This window comes from Durio zibethinus, chromosome 2, assembly GCF_047325235.1.
Source record: "Durio zibethinus cultivar Kanyao isolate XHJ-2024 chromosome 2, ASM4732523v1, whole genome shotgun sequence".
Taxonomy (NCBI): domain Eukaryota; kingdom Viridiplantae; phylum Streptophyta; class Magnoliopsida; order Malvales; family Malvaceae; genus Durio; species Durio zibethinus.
The window spans coordinates 30,589,035-30,604,131 of record NC_143163.1 but is presented as its reverse complement, the minus strand read 5'-3'; the positions used below and the strand labels follow the sequence as shown (position 1 = coordinate 30,604,131).

General features: G+C 27.3%; 1 pseudogene; it reads left to right on the top strand.

The window, feature by feature from the left end:
* The first annotated feature begins 5,451 nt into the window (after nucleotides 1-5,451).
* LOC149520122 (uncharacterized) lies at nucleotides 5,452-11,775 on the top strand (annotated as a pseudogene).
* Nucleotides 11,776-15,097: the final 3,322 nt, after the last annotated feature.

Genomic DNA, 15,097 nt, shown 5'->3' with positions numbered 1-15,097 from the left:
TAGGTTGATTCTTGTTTATTAGCACGTGTTTATGATTTTGTTTTGGTTATATTCATTGATCAATTCATAAGGCATTCATGTTGAATGAAGCATTGAAAGTATATGATTATTCTTGATCAATCTTGTTTTAATTGAGGACAAACAAAAGCTTTAGTTTGAGGGTTTAATTGCATTAAAATTTTAGTATTTTCACACTTATTTTTAGTGCAATTTTACTTATATTTTAGCTTGACCTTTGAGAATTATGGAAAAAATACTCCTCAATGGACATTTTTCTCAAGTGTAGGTACAAATAAAGAAAATGAAAAATTTTGGATTTTTTTATATAATTTGAAGGATTTTTGGTACAATTTATGCAAACAACCTAAACTAGTATCATTAAGATACATTAATTTTGAAGGTTTTTTTTTATCTTTCTTTCCTGATTTTTAAGTATTCTTTCATAGTTTTTCTAGTGAATTGTATGTCAAATGTGTTAATGTAATGCTTGAAATTTTTGCAACAAAAAGGAAAACAAAAATGAAAGCATGAAGCATGCAAGAAATGGCAACAAGGAAAAAAAAACCACATTGACGTGCATGGGAGGGGTTTAAGTTGCATTTATGCATTTGGCGCTAAAGCTAAGATTCAAAAGGGGACAAAAAAGGGAGCTAAGTTGGCATTTTAAAGAGATGTGATTGGCCATTAAATTGACTTCTTGGTTTAACGAATACGCATGAAAGAAGAAGTTGCAAACTGCTAAAGAACAAAGAAGCATAACCAACCATGAAAAAGGGGTGAAGCAAGAAGAACTATAAGACTTCTCATTTCCAAATATTTCGGAAAGAAATTTTTAGGACTTAATTTACCCTCACTTGCCCATAAATAAGGGGAGGGCCAGCCATTGTAGAGAGACTTTAGCTTAGGATTTTATTTTTCTGTTCTTTAGTTTCTACATTTTCTTTTACTACATTTTACTTTTCTAGTAAACAAACAACCCTTCATTTCCATTTTCTCTATTGATTTCAATTGCAATTTTACATTTCTTAAAGTATTTTTCAATGTTCTTTATGATTTTGGGAATGAAATTTGTAAATTTTATTGATCTCCAACTCAAATCTTCAAGTTTTCTTTTTGATCTCAATTCTATTTCTACATTTCGTACTTGACCTAGTTGCAATGTCTTCTTTGAAACTCAATCATTTCATACTTGTTTTTGCTCCAAATTTTTTCATGGCTTCATAACTCATTTTTCTTTAACATAGTAGAAAATCAGCTTCAAATTCATTCCCAATCAATACAATTAATTGTTGCAAATTTTGGTTGAAATTGGAGAAGGTGCAATCTAGTTCATGCTATCCATGCTTAAGCATGATTTTTCTCTCCTCTTGGCAAATTGCTTACTTTTCTCAACCTTTGATCTCTTAAATATACTTGTTATCTTGCTTATTTTCATTATGTTGCAATTTATGTCATATTTTTTATGGCTATTTGGATGAATTTTGTTGATCATGCTCTATTTTTTGCTTATTTGCACATTGTTTGGATTCTTAGTTCATTGAGTTGGTTTTCCTCTTATTTGCTCCAATTTTGTTTTTGAATCCTTAAGTAAATTTGTTAATGAATATGTCCTTAGCTCAGTTCTAGTTCATTCTCATTAGAAATCTCTAGATCTAGCTTGTTCTTTCCATGAACTAGTAAATTTTTTATACAATTTACATTATGTTTTGATTTGAAATACGATTTCCTTTAGTTTAGCTAGTATAGTTTACACTTCTAGCATTTATTTTTTCCTATTATTTTTGCACATTTTCTCATCTTACTTAGCTTACATTTTTATACTTATTCAATTTTATTTTTGTAATAGTAATTTTCATATTCATTTTATAACAAAACCAACTTTAGTAAGGGTATGGGCATAATAGATATTTAATTTAGGAATTTCTTTACCTAATTTATGCGAGACAATATCTTGACCAAGAGATCATTATTATTACTTATATGGCCTATGAAAGACCAATCATAAATATATATATATATATATATATTACTAGGTAAATAGGCATGTAGTTAGGATAAAGAATGATACTCAAGCTTGTTTTATTTGGACTATATTAAATTCAAGTGTTAATGATTAATTTATTCAAAACATTGTTTGTAAATCATAATTGCAAATTTCAAGCTAGTGAAAACAGATGGAACCTTAAAAAAATAAATAACTTAAAAAATCAAAACATTATTTTTCTAACTTAGCCTATTAATTTTTTTTCTCCTTTTCCTACATTTTTTTAGCAATCAAACACCAAAAAAATAAACAAATAAAAAACCAAGTTATTATCTTTCTTTCTAAACTTAACTCATCATTTTCTTTTTCCTTATATATTTTTATATTAAAAAAAAAACTTCAAATCTAAAAATGAAATTATATTATATAATTAATCCTAAAGAGTCAATCTTAAAAAATAAATCCAAACCAAAAAATAACTAACTCAAAAAGCCAAAGATATTATCTTTTTTTTTAAAATTAACCCGCCATTTTCCTTTCATTTTTCAACACTTTCGTAACATTCAAACACTCACAAAGTATATCAAAGAAATAACAAAACATATAATGAGGTATAGGCCACAGTTACTCGTCCGTATTAGTATCATACTTCTAAGCATGCATCATACTTCTTTCAGTTTGAAACATATAAGGAAATTTAATTATTTCTAAAATTTTTTTAGTTATTATCAAATTAAATTCTAATTAAATTATAAGAAAATTTATTTATTTCTAAAATTGTCTTAATTACTATCAAATTAAATTATATTCTAATTCAATTAAATGTTAAATATTTTAAATTTATCTTTTTTTATGAAATTACAAATATAAAAAAGTTACAATCATAATCAAGTATTAAATAAAAGAAAATTAAATAATCAACTAACAATTTAAAATATAACTAAACAAATCCAATATAAAATTAAATTAAACTCATATACAGTGGGACTTAAACCTATGATTTAAAGGTTCTAGAGCTTATCCTTGTCATTGAGCCGAGACATCATTAATTATTTAAATTTTATTTTTAATTCAATTATATATTAACTTTGAAATGAATTTCTTAAATTATCTTTATCTAAAATAAGTTAAAGTTAATTTTTATATAAATAAAAAAATATGTGATTTTATTAGACTTAATAAATTTAAATACGATACGATAACAGAGCACTAAAATAACACAAGAAAAACCATATGGGTTTTAAAAAATATGTTCATATTTAGTTATGTCGACATAAATTTTGAAAAATACAAGATAAAAAAAATAAATTTAATTAAATCATATTGTACGAGTACACATATTGTACTAGTACACATATTAGACATGAAAAACATGTTTGTCACTTTGACACATTTAATAGTTTTTTTATATTTGCTTTAATTTAATATTAATATATATATATATAAAGATTGTTTTAAACTTTTAATTATAATAAATAATTACATATTTAATATAAACATATAAAAATTATTTTAAATATTATTTGTGATACACATTTAATGTGCAATTATTTTTTATTTTAAAAATATAACTATACTATAAATAATTATTTTAATATAGTTTAACACATTATTTAATAGCTTATTATTATTATTATTTTGCATGTTAGTATAATAGAAGCTCATTATCTAATTTATTCTAAATTATACGATTAAAAATTAATAATATAATTATAATATAAACATAATGAATATACACAAATTAATGGTTCATTTTGTATACTTTATTCTAAATCGCATGATAGTTGATATTATGTATAATTATAAGAGATTATATAATTTATTATAAATGATAATTGACATGTATACATAAGATAATTAAAAATATATATAATTTATTTTAAATCAGATTATAAATTATAAGAAATTTTATAACAAACATAATATATGTATATAAATTATACTATTTTGGTATTAAAAATGTGTTTTTATTTTATATCTTCAATAATTTTAATAAGTTATTATTTTTGCTATATTTATTATTTTTATTTTTGTTATATTTATTATTTTTATTAAATTAATGTTATTAAATAAAATTATACTTAATTTAGTCTTGAATTATTTTTGGATTAACTTTCAAGTCATTTTGAGTTTGAGTTAATTTGGATTCGAGTTATTTTTAATTTTGTGTTGATGGGTTCAAGTTGTTGACTTTTTATGATTAAATCAATTGGATCATGTTCTAATTCAGTTAAGTTAAAAGGATTTTTCAAATTAGGATCAGAATTGATAGAAGTAACCATATTGAAGGAGACTAAATGCATTATAGCCTTTTTTCTTCACACTTCAACTTTTTTTTCAAAATTTTTTATAAGTAAAATTACTTAATTACCCTTTTTTCACACAAATTTTCGAAATTGGATTTACAAAAAGTAATAAAACTTTTTCAAAAATGAATTTTTAAAAAGTCATAATTTTTCATAAATGGATTTCTGGAAGATTTTAAACCTTTCCAGAAATGGATTTTCAGAAAGTCACTATTTTTAAGAGGTGAGATAGTTAAAATTTAAGAAAAATTACAAAAAAGAAAATTTTATTAAAAGTTTTTATTAATTAAGTGTAATAAAAAAATTATTTTTGAAAAATCATAAATTTTAAAGTTAATAAAAAAATAAGTTGATTTTACTATTTTGACCTAAGAAAATTAATAAAATTTTATGAAATCTTAATTAAACATTTTGTCTCTTGATGTTACAAAAGATGATGAAAGAGCTATCAACTCTGATCAACATCTGAAAACTGAAACTCCTAAAAGTTTACAACACTACTTAATACTACGTAATTTTGTTAAAATATAATATGCTGACTAGAGAAATCAATCGTAATAAGTAGATTAAGAGACTTTTCCAACAAGTTTAATTTAGTTATAACTATTATAAAATTGTAATAATTGATATAAAAACAATATTTATTAAAAAAATGAAATTTAAGTTTATAAAAAATCAAAATAGTAAAATTAATTGTTTTTATTATTTTTAAATTTTATTATTTTTTAATAATTATTTTTCATTACGTTAATTAATAAAAATTTCTAAAAAATTTCTCTTTTATGTAATTTTTTAAAAATTTTCACTATCCCAACCATATGACTGTTTGGAAACCTATTTCCAAAAAAGTTTGACTTTTCAAAAAAATTTATAACTTTTCATAAATTTATTTTTGGAAAATTATATGATTTTTTAGGAATCTATTTTCAAAAAAATTATAAAACTCAAGAAAGTTGTGAAAAGATTAATTGAATAATTTTATTTACAAAAAAATTAAAAAAAAAATAAATGTGAAGAGAAAAAATGAAAGTGTATTTAGCACCTCTCAAGTGTATTTTACCATAATTTTAAAACCATCTTATAATTTTATAAAGGGGAAATTTATGGGAAAAAAAGGGTAAATGTTTATGGTTGATAAATACAAAGGATAACTGATGACTAATGATTAATGAAGAGTTAAAAATGGAAATGGAGTTGCCGAAATTGTCCAAATTCAAGCTCCAACTTCAAACTCTCATCACTGAATCCCACAATCTCAGAGTAACACTTATTTTAATGTTTTTTTGTTTTTCTTTGCCATTACAGCACACTTTATCTCTCGTTCGCTCACCCATTTTCTTGACATTTTTTAATAAGGAAGATACCAATACGCAACCAAAAAAATCCATCTCTTAATCCAGGATAATTCCATTTTGTAATTTCTTGATTTTTTATTTAAAAAAAAGTTTCTTTGCCTAATTAATAGATACTTGGTATTCAGATGCAAAAACAAAAGCAAACTGAGGGGGAATATAGTAGAAAGTTACAGGAATTGCAAGCAAAATTAGCTTCATCTAACGAATCATAGCAAAAACTTGAAAGAAAGGTTTTTGAATTTTGCTTCATGCCTTCTTCTACATGTTCATGAAAATGTTTGTTAGTTAGAGGTTGATATAAATTTTTTTTGTTTCATTCCACATTAGTTACCTTCAAAACGACAATGATTTTCTTGAAAAAAGCAAAATAAGTTAAAAGGCACCATCTAAAGCCTACCTTAGTCCACGGATAGTTTTGTAAATGCTTACCAAGTCAGTGTTTGTTAATTTTGTTATATATATTTGTGAAAGTAAATTTAAACTACAATGAGCAAATTGATGCCTATTCAAATCAAAAAAGTTGATGAATTGATACTCTTTAATGCTATGTTTGTTTCTTGTGAGTAATAGCACTATTTAGAATTCAGCTCATTGAGTTTGCTTTGAGATAAATTTTTAGTTATTGTTTTACATCAAATCCTCATTGTCCTACGATGTCTTAATCATGTCAAAAAAATGCATTCAACTTCATCAATCTACTTGTGAGATGAAACGGTCAATTGAAGTTAGATATACTGCCTTATCCAAGAAAATAAACTCTCATTTGTCATTATTTGATTATGTGAAAAAGAACTTATTTATAGCTGGTTGTAATGTGTATATTTATATTTATATCTATAGATTAAGTATTTGTATTCTCAGAATTAAAGACAGAAAATTATAGACAATTCTTCAATTATAAGATCAGTTTTATGAAGAGTTTACTTACTAATTAGTTGTATATAAACCTAAGATACTTATATAATTCTTAATAAGCAATTTTTCAATATACATTTAGTTTTACTCTTAGTTTTCATATAGTTTTATTTCTTAGTTTTTTCACATGGTATCAGAGCTTTAGACTTTTTTTGGGAAGAAAATTTTTTTAGCCTTCATTGTTGAATTCTATTTCAGGCCATCACAACAAAATCTTATTAAATCTTTTAGTCATATTTTTTTTCTTATTTGGCCTTTATTTCCTAGAATCGTCTTTGGTTAAACCTTTACTATCAAGACTCATTTCAGTCTTGAAAAAGATAACCATGTCAAAGATAGCAAAATTAGTCATTACTACCCAATTTGAGGAAATGACAACTAGTAAAACCATCAGAGTATTACAAAATTCTTAAGAACAAAAAGGGTTGGACAAAAAAGAGTTAAGAAATTAAGAAACCTATTAAAAACCCTTGAAAAGCCTATTGGGTATATTCTTTGGATAAGATCTCTAATTCAAGTAAAACTTCTGGTTCTCATAAATTAAATGTCTTAGTTAAGCCTATTACGAGTTCTTGGGTTATTGACTCAGATGCCATAGACCATATCACACATTTTTCACAGAAATTTAGTACATATACCTATATCCTAGTAATAAAAAAATTATTATTATAAATGGTTCACTTACTACAGTGACAAGATTATGAGATGTTCAAATAAATCATTTGTTTGTTCTTAAAAATATTTTTTATTTTCTTGGATTGTCTACTAATATGATATTTATACAAAAATTTACTAGAGACATGAACTGCAAAGTGACTTTTTATCCCTCCTATTATGATTTTCAAGACCAAAGTTCAGAAAGAGTATTGGACTCACTAAGTAAAATGGTGGACTATATTATCTTGAGACATCTAACAACACAAGTAATATCAAAATTAGTTTACCTTTATCATTTCGTTTTGAAAAATCTCCTAATAAAAATAAACTCTAGCTTTATCATTTTCATCGTGGACATCCTTCTTTTAAAACTTTGAAAAGCAAGTTTTTTCCTTTATTCAAAGGATTAAATGCTAAAATTTTTCATTGTGATGTTTATGAACTTACAAAAAATAAACATGTGTCTTTTTCAGTTAGCAATAAAAGAAATTTTATTTCTTTTTACTTGATTCAAAGTGACATATAGGATCCCTCTACAATTCTTAATATTTTTGCTGCAAGGTGGTTTGTTTCTTTTATAGATAATTGTGCTAAAATCTCTTAGATATTTTTGTTTATCTCCAAATCAAATGTGAATAGTACATTTTTAAGCTTCCAAAAGATGATCCAAAATTAATTTGGAGTAAAAATCAAGAGATTTAGATATGATAATGTAAGAGACTATTTCAACTAGAGTTTATTTACCTATTTTCAAAATGAAAAAATTATCCATAGGTCATCTTGTGTTAATACTCCACAATAGAATGAAGTGACAAAAAGGAAAAATAACTATTTACTAGCCACAATCCGAGCTTTATTTTTTCAAGCAAATGTACCCAAGTCCTACTGAAAAAAAACTGTTCTCACTACCACACACATTATAAATAGGTTGCTTTCAATGGTTTTGGGATTTAAAATTCCTATGGAACTACTCTCACAGTTTTATCCCAATTTTAATACCACAAACAACTTCACTCGTAGCATATTTGGTTGTACATCATTTGTTCATTTTCACAGTCATAATATGAGAAAGTTGGATCTTAAAGCAATTAAGTGTATTTTTTTAGGGTATTCATCAACTCAAAAATAGTATAAGTGATATCATCTTCCTACTAAAAAATTTGGTGTCTACAGATGTCACTTTTAAAGAAAATAAATCATTTTTTACTCAACCTTTTCTTTAGGGAGAAACTGTATTCATGGAAGATAAGGATAAATAATTTTTTTTGCATGACTTGTCCTTTTCTTCAGCATTTTCACCCATTAATTCTTTTAAATCTAAATATGTTTCTTCTAAATCCAAATCAAACACTGAATTAAAGTCTGAATCTATTTCAAATATAGAAGATGTGATAAACGATAATATTATTCTTGATTCTATGAAAGAATTACAAGTGTACTCAGAAAAGAAAGTTTCATATCTTGAACCGGTGCCAGTCCAAGAACCTGATCCTAACTTTAAAAATAAGGTAACTACAGCCTATGACTCTATTTCTCAAAATAAACATAAATCTCCTAAAATTATAACTAGTTATTATAATCTACCTATTGCTATTAAGAAAGGAATCATAGAATGTACTAAGCATCCACTATACCCAATCTCTAATTTTGTGTCATTTGAAAAATTCTCACCATCCTACAAAAATTTTCTTATAAACTTAAACACTATTTCTATTCCAACTATATTATCCGAGGTATTATCCAGTGACAAATAAAGGCAAGCCATGAAAATAAAAATAGAGACCTTAGAGAAAAATAAGACATGAGAACTGGTAAAGTTGCTTAAAGAAAAAAATCTAATTCGATGTAATGGATTTTCACTATAAAATATAAAGCGGATGGTACTGTTGAAAAGTATAAGGCCAGATTGGTGGTTAAGAGCTACACTTAAACTTATTAACTAAATTATCAAGAAATATTTGCTTCAATTGTCAAGATGAATACAGTTAGGATTTTGTTATCCTTGATCGCAAATTACAATTGGCAGTTTCAATGATTTAATATAAAAACTACATTTCTGCATGGTGATTTAGAAGAAAAAAAAAATATATATATATATAAAGGTTTCACTAGGATTTGAAGGTCATCTAGACGTAAAGTATGCAAGATGAAAAAGGCTTTATATGGCCTTGAACAATCTCATAGGGCTTTGTTCGAAAGATTTGCCAAAATGATGTTAGTAATGGGTTATAAGTAGAGTTAAGGAGATCACACACTATTATCAAGCACTCGAATTTAAAAAGAGTCACAGTTCTATTAATGTATATTGAAAAAGAGATAAAATCTCTAAAATAGTAACTGAAAATGATGAAAAAGAGAGAGAATCTCTAAAATAATGTTTGGCTAGAGAATTTGAGATAAAAGAGCTAAGGAGATTAAAATACTTCCTAGGAATTGAAGTAGCTCACTCATGACATGGTATTTTCATCTCATAATAGAAATATGTGATGAATCTTTTGAAAAAAATTAGAAAACTCACATATAAACCTGTAAATACCCTATAAATCTTAATCTTAAACTTAGAGAAGCTAATGAAGATGTTGTTATAAATAGAGAGATGTACCAAATATTAGTTTGAAGACATTTATTTCTCACATAGTAAACCTGATATAGCATATGTTGTAAATGTGATAAATCAATTTATATATAATCCTCAAGAAGTGCACTTACAGGCTATCTGTTATGTATTACACTATTTGAAGGCCAATCCTGGGAAAGGTATCTTGTTCAAAAGAAATTTGAGACTGATTCTAAAGGCATATACAGATACGAATTATACAAGCATAATAACTTATAGAAGATCTACCTTAAGCTCTTGTACTTTTCTAGATAGTAATCTTATGACATGGAAGAGTGAAAAATAAAATGTGGTAGTAAGATCAAGTGCTGAAGTAGAGTTCAGAATAATGGCTTAAGGAATTTGTGATCAAGAAATTTGTGAACTATAATAGTTAAAGATTATCCTTGGAGACTTGAAGATCAAGTGGGATGGACTAATGAGATTCTACAGTGATAACAAGTCTGTAATAAGCATTGCATATAATCCTATGCAACATGATAGAACAAAACACATTAAAGTAAACCGACACTTCATAAAGGAGAAACCAGAAAGTGGGTTGATTTGTATACCATATGTATCAATCAAGGGTCAACATGCAGATATGTTGACTAAATGTCTCAACAGTGCAACATTTAGAAAATTATTTTCAAGCTGAGAATAGAAAACACCTATTCAACAGCTTGAGAAAGTATGTGAGAAAATATTTATTTACAGCTAGTTGTAATTTGTAATCTGTATATTTATATTTATATATATAGAATTAAGTATTTCTATATCTAGAATTAAGGACAGAAAATTAAGATAGACAATACCTAAATTATTGTATTGGTTTTAGGAAGATTTAGTTTCTTACTTTACTCATTAGTTAGTTATATATAAACCTAAGATATTTATATAATTCTTAATGAGTAGTTTTTCAATATATATTCAGTTTTACTCTTTGTTTTCACACAGTTTTATTTTTTTATTTTTTCACAGATTCAATAAAGAAGGAGGCATTCTCTGTCAAGCAGGTTGTTGATAATGTGGAAAATTTTGCGAGTGAAAAAGAGGAAGTAGGCATGCAACTGTTTAATCTATTTTCCTTTTGTTGTTTACACTCACTCATCCTGTACATGTTACAGCCTCGATCGTTGTTTGTGAGGTTGCAGTAGTTGTATTCTTCTAACACCATTTACCGTATTCAGTAGCTGGATTAAGGAGAAAATGGATGAAGTCTCTGCATTTGAAAAAATATTTCTCCTTAAGTTAAAGTTCTTATTTACCTGCTTCATTCAGCCCATCGCTTTAGACTTTGAAAATCTATGTTGCTTTGAGCCTTTGACTAATGTACCCAATCGAGCGCATATCAAACACTTCTAAGTTGGCATGGATGTAGGAGTCTGTAGGAAAACTTAAGAAAAGTAGGATTTATCTGTGTTGGACACATACCCATGTCTTACACTCACACCTGAGTTCAAGCAACATAGAAGGAAATGTTTGATTCCCAGCTTCCTTGGCTCGGATACCTATATAAGTCATGAATTGAACTGCACTATTTTTATTTATCGTTTCCAAGGAAATGAGGAGGAGGTTGCATTGCATCTAAATTCATTAGAGATCAACGATTCGGGTGTTCTAGTGCTATCAAATTATATTTGTTCACAATCCAATCATTTCTGATGCAACACATAAGCCAAATTATGCTATGACCAAAAATATTACCTTCTTAATTTATTGTCTATTAGAACTGGATTTACTTTAAATTTTTGCAGAAAGGATTTGTGACCTAGAAGATAGATTGAAAATTGATGAGCCTGAGTTTCAAAGAAAGAATAAAATTATTTCGGAGCTAGAAGCGCCGTTGGAAGCCACAAAAATCAGTGATTGCAGCCAAACTCAAATTGAAGAGACATTCATAGTTAGTGTATTAATTGGCCGATGAGGATTCAAGATACAATTAGACACAGTGCTGAACAATCTCTAAAAAAGGCTTGAAGCATGGATGCTGCAGAGAATAGAGGTATTGAGGTTTGTTTTGACTTCTGTAGGATCTTTTCAAGAAATAACTGGTTATATTGGGGATATATTTGATCCCTCAAGTATCCATGGATTGTGCATTTTTGAAAGAGAATTGAACAGATGCAGAAGATAACTTAACCGTGCTAGTCGCAAAATAGGGCAACAAGTTATTACATGTGATGTTCTACATGCTTGCTTTGTTTTATTACATCATTCTTTTACAGGTTTTTACTCGCAGTTTGTTTTGTTCAATTAAATGTAATGTAGTAACCTTTGGAATCCATATTTTTAGTTCCCTTCTGTAGCAAAAACAATTGCCATTGTTAACCTATCTGAGAATGAGAAAATTTTGTTACCTCATGGCTCCATTACTTAGTTCATGTGAAAGCTAAATGATAATTGCTCCATGGTCCATTTTGTTTTGGATATTATTTACGGCATTAAATTGTGCCCAACCAAGACTGGTTATTTCAAATTCAAGTGTTAATGAGAGATTGTAGAGATGCATCTGGTGTATGCATTATCAATTTAACGAGAAAAAGGCATTTGTGCATGTACTCTTTTTTTTCTCTTTCTGTTGAGGGCAAGCATGATTTCATTAATTGTTGAATCAACCCTTTTCTTTCTGGGATCTGTAATTCAGATTGGCTGCTATCTCACGGGTATTATTCAACTGGCAACCACTTGCAAGCCAACAATACTTCCAAATCTTGTTTTTTCAGAGGTAAGTTATTTATTCCCATTATTAACAAAAATAATACTCAGAATATTAGCTGTTGTTAAAGCAAGAAATATTATTGTTATTTTTTTTTTCCAATGACATGTTCAGTCTGCCTGTTCTGCACTGTCAGCCTGCTCTGAACTGTAACCACCTGCTAATGTTTTGAGTATTGAATGAATGGTATGTGATACAAATTTCTTAGGGCTTAAGTAGTTGTTTAACTAAAGGAGTTTTCCTTTTGGTCTTTATATGTATATGATAGTTTTGCCTAAGGAACTTCATTTCTTTGGAATCTCAAAAAGTTAAAAATTTCCATTTCACGTTATGCTTGTGCATTTGTTTTCTTTTATACGCATAGGACAACTGTGCAATATCAGTAGTAAACCATCTTGATACAGAGTGCTCAACCAACCCAGGCTGAGACATCCAAAGATACAGGTTAAAATCTAGTTTACCCTTGGCATTATTTGTCATTTTTGGATGGTATCCGTTTTGAACATTATTATAATACCAATGTAATTATTTATTGGGTTCATTCAGACACTGAAGCATATGATTATAGACGGATCGCCACCATGATTGCTGCAAAGTCTGACTTTTTTTTTTTTGGATAGAACTGCAAAGTCTGACATGAAATATGCTTAGCCATTGGTATTTTTGCGACCCTTTTGTTTGTTGAAGTTTGAATTCTGATGATATTTGTTCCCACTTTTGCAAATTCTTTGATTGTATATATTTTATCAGGCTGAGATTTACACCATGATTGCGCATATTTCTCCCCCTTGCGAATGCCATGATTTCAAGACTGTGCTAGAAGGACCATAATGATGTCAGCCCATTTTGGATTTTTGGTTATACTTTGGGCTGGTCTGACGGAAAAGCCATTCCCAAAGGAGTACAAAGAAATAGAGAGGAAAGAAAAATTTTCAATTCAAAGCTGATCTCAGCGTGGCTCACCATTAGTTTGTGTCCTGTATCTTAGCCACGAAGTCACATTTCGCCCTCCAATTTTTTATGGCGGCCGCAGCAACGCTGACCACATTTTAAAGACTATGTTAGAAAAGTCATTGAAAATAAGTGCAAGCTTGTTCGGTAAACAATCAAAAACTAGTGTATACAAATATATAACCCTTAGTCAATATTCGATATGGGAATCAGAGGCCGCTTCAAAATTGCCTGTCATTGTCAACTTCAATTATAAAAAAAAAAAAACCTCAAAAACTCCCTCGGGTTTCTTGCGGCCAAATGCCTACTGGGGAAGGAATCACTCCATCTGGAACATAGTTGTATTCCACAGCACATTTTGTGAAGAACAAGGAGCTTCTGGTTTTGGGTATCTATTATACAAACAGCGGAATCCGAAAATTTTGTGTTTGAATAAATTTAGTAATTCGTCTTTTATATTATGTAAAATATTATTAATACATATATTTATATTATATTTTATATAAAAATTACATATTATAATTTATATTGATTTAAAATTTTTAAAATATATATTTTTTATTTTTATTAAAATTTTAAATTATATTATTTTTATAAATTTTTATAAAATTTTTTTATCATATCATTTTATATCATATTTTAAATTATAAAATATATATTGGAGTATTAACTCTTTGTTTGTTTTTATAGAATTTCTTTGCATGTTTCAATACCAAATTACTGCCTCCGTTGATCCTATCGATCTTGCCAAAAGCCGATTGAATTTATTAAAAGAAAAAGAGAGACAAAACTTTCATTCATCTCCATTACGGAAAGGCTGTTCATTGGGCGTATGTGAAATTCAACCTTGTCATGTTGGCCATTAGTTCTGGGCCATTGGGGAGGTAGATTCACCTGAACGGCACAATTGTTGACCACCTCCCAAGTCCCAAGTCCCCATTCCGCACATTATATGGTCCCTCATGACAGGAAATGTGCCTTCAATTCCTTCCTTATTCTGCTCCTTGATCTCACCCTTTCTTATCTTTTTGGACACTGGGAAAATTCGTATATTAAACACCATTCAGGTAGTTGAGATTTGCGAACCCATAAACAAATAAATAAAAAAATACTATGAATGTGAATTAATTGGAAGTTGTGTGCTAGTGGTAGTGGCTCAGAGACTAGAGTTTTGCTATTTGCCTGGATGTTACTAAAGTGGTAGAACATGAAAGAAAGAGTAGATATTTAGATTTGTTATAATCGTGTTTATTTATTTTGTGTTTAATATATTTAAAATATAAAAATTATTATATCATAATTTATATTGATATATTAAATATAAAATATATATTTTTTATTTTTATCAAATATAAAATATATATTTGTATCTTTTATTGTATATTTTTATATCATACAATCATTTTCGTTTTTAAAATTATTAAATTTACAAAAGAGTATAGTCTATTTCTGTTTAATATTCCTCCCCTTTTCAATAACAATGCTATTTTTTTTTCTTTTTATGTGGTATTATTAAAAATATATATTTAAGACACAAATGGTAGGAATATTAGGTGGAATTCTAGTCTTTTTTTAATAATGGTTTAGGTGTGATTAGGGATTTCTTTGTTCGCT